Raw genomic sequence first — 2,814 nt, 5'->3', positions numbered from 1 at the left:
TCTTATTTCTGTGGGAAAATTCATCCAAAAAAACTAGGGACTCCTACATCTTCTGCAGCCTCACGATGCTGACTTCAGGCCAGGGTCTGCAGAATTGGAGACTTCTTAAGGAAGCTTCCATGGCTGCTTATATGGTGTTGTGGTCTCCTCTATCATACCTTGTGGCTGGATTTCTAGCTGTAGTCGCTTTGGGGCAAGGCTAAGGCTTTTGGCTTGAGTTCTGTCATCTTTGGATCAGAGGCTTTGCTGGAGGGCATGGGATATTTGGTTCCCCACGGGAGCATATGGGTGTGGTGAACACCTTTAGTGGCTCCTATACATATAGTTTCACATTTTAGAGGGGTGTGGTGGCCATTTGTGTTTGACTCATGCACATGTTAGATGCTTGCAAATCAAAGACTTTGTTTATACTTCTACCTCTGTGAAATATAACAAAAGCATCATAAAGATTTTTATTAGAAAATATATGAAATATGATTACATGCTTATTGGCCCAAAGGGAATATATTAATACATTTAAAATATTTTTTAAAAAATTAATCATACTTTAAAAATTCATGTTGTTTTTCCCAAAAGAGACCAAAAAGACAAGATATTACAGACTTTGAGATAGTTGTGTTCCGACATTGGGAATGAACTTCGGGTTTATTTTAAAATGACCCAAGCTTTTCTAATTATAGTCAGTTGTGTTCAAACGGGGTGGGGTAGTTTTAAATCTATCTTCTGTTTCAGTAGGCATACCTTCAGAAAATCCCTAAAATTTGAAGAGGAGCTTTTCTTTCTTTTCTTTTTTTTTTTTTTCCCCTTAAGCAATTGCTGTTTTTGAGCTCCAAGGGCTGACAGCTGTTCTAGTTTTGCTTGGGGACTTTTTCACAATGTGGATTAATCAATGTTATGAACTGGGTCCGTGGGGTTTTGGGAATGTAATTGGTTTCAGATGACACTTTGCTAGTCAATCTGTGAAACAGCCGAATGTTGACACAGCTGAACAATTCCAGCTGTTTCCACTCGCCCCTTCCTCTTTCCCTGGACGCTACATCCTTTGCCTTTATTTTTGTCTGCCCTCTCTCATTGTGACTTTGCTAAATCAATTTGTTATCCTTTCTGAAATTTCTTTTTTGCTTTTCTCTCCTTTGGGATGCCATGGCTCCCTGTTTATTATGTCCTCCACTCAATTTTATTTTGTGAAACTTTTTTCTTGGCTAACATAGTTTTAAGGAAATGATAGTTTTACCATGTAAGTTCCTTTCATTTGTGTCGACCATTTAGTTTATTTATGGGCACGCAGCTACAAATTTAGGTTTTACATAAGTGCTTGGATTCTGTGAATATTTGGTTTCACAACTGGTTGGTTAATCTTTTTTTTTCCAACTATCAGAAGCATACCATTGAATAAACTATAAAAGCTATTAGCTTCATTCAGTACATAGCTGTTTTTGCTATTGTATATCTCTCTAAAACAGTGAGAAAAAAGAGATTCGCTGCTAGAAAGGTGAATGATTAGAAGGAAGGAATCCAAAAAAAGACCAACCCTGAATTATGTACAGTACCTTAAGAGTTTATATACTGTCAGGGGAATGGTTCATGAATTACTTTTAGAGGTTTTTCATTATCAGACTAATTTCTCTTTGTTCTTTCAGGAGTTCTTGATTCTGAATCTTAGCCAGTGAAGGATTAGCTTTAACTGCTTATGTGCCCAATATAATTTTTGTTATTTTATTAGGTGATGAGTTGCAGATCTTGAGCTAAATGAGCTAAGCTAAAGAATAGGGATGCACATACATGAGTGAATGTGGTCATTCTCTATAGCCAAGACTCTTGATGTGAGTGGAGTAATCTCATTCTTCCCAGAATGGTCTATATCTACTAAACGGATGGCTCAGATTTACAGGACGACTGTGCAGCCACCCACTCTGACTTGCATGTGTAGACTTAGATGCACACCACAATTAAATATTCTGAAGTCGAGTCAAAGAACATGGAACAATTGAAGAATAATCATGAGAATTTGACAAATAAATGCAATTGATATAGTGAATTTTCCCAGATTTTTTTTTCACTGAAATTGTTAAGGAACATATTATCAGAGGAAACACTGTTATGGGTGGAGACTATCTTAGAGACAGGAAACAATGGTTAGATATACAATGTTATTTCTCTGAATGGAGAACTATAAACAGGACAGACCCTCAGACATTGGTTAGGGCTGATCCAGTTTAGAACTTTTATATAATTATTTGCATAGTGAAATTTCTGGATCTTTCAAATAGTGAAATACTAAGCTCTCATGGGCCAAGTGTGCTAAAAAGAGATAGAAGAGAATCTGTATGAACAAAGCCTGTGAAAAAAATAACTGAAATTTAACTTGGAGATGAGAAGCTAGAATAATAGGTGATAACCCAGTAAATGAGTTTACAAATCATTGCAGACAGTTCTTCAAAGACTTTGACCGAAATGTGGTTTTGGTCAAGAAGGGAGACCAAATGCTGGGTGTTGAGCATGGAATGTGCTGGAATAAAAACCGAAAGCATATCTCTGGCCATTCATAATATAATCTACAGCTGGGCCAATACATCTCAGGAACATCACCTGTCAAAGTCAAGCAAGGGTCTGAGAGCTGTAATTAAAGTAGCCAAGGCATTCGAGATATTACCACATGAGGGCAAACAAATATATGTAGTACCCTTTATTTAGGAAATTAAGAATGGAAGGGATGAAGATCTTTAAGATCATAGAGGGTGGAACTGTGTGAACCTGGACTTGTCCCCCAAACATGGCAGCAATATATATGTATGAGGGTGGCATCATAGTGCA

Source organism: Galeopterus variegatus, unplaced genomic scaffold (assembly GCF_000696425.1).
Source record: "Galeopterus variegatus unplaced genomic scaffold, G_variegatus-3.0.2 Scaffold1532, whole genome shotgun sequence".
In the NCBI taxonomy this organism is placed as follows: domain Eukaryota; kingdom Metazoa; phylum Chordata; class Mammalia; order Dermoptera; family Cynocephalidae; genus Galeopterus; species Galeopterus variegatus.
Note: the sequence above shows the minus strand (reverse complement) of the source record.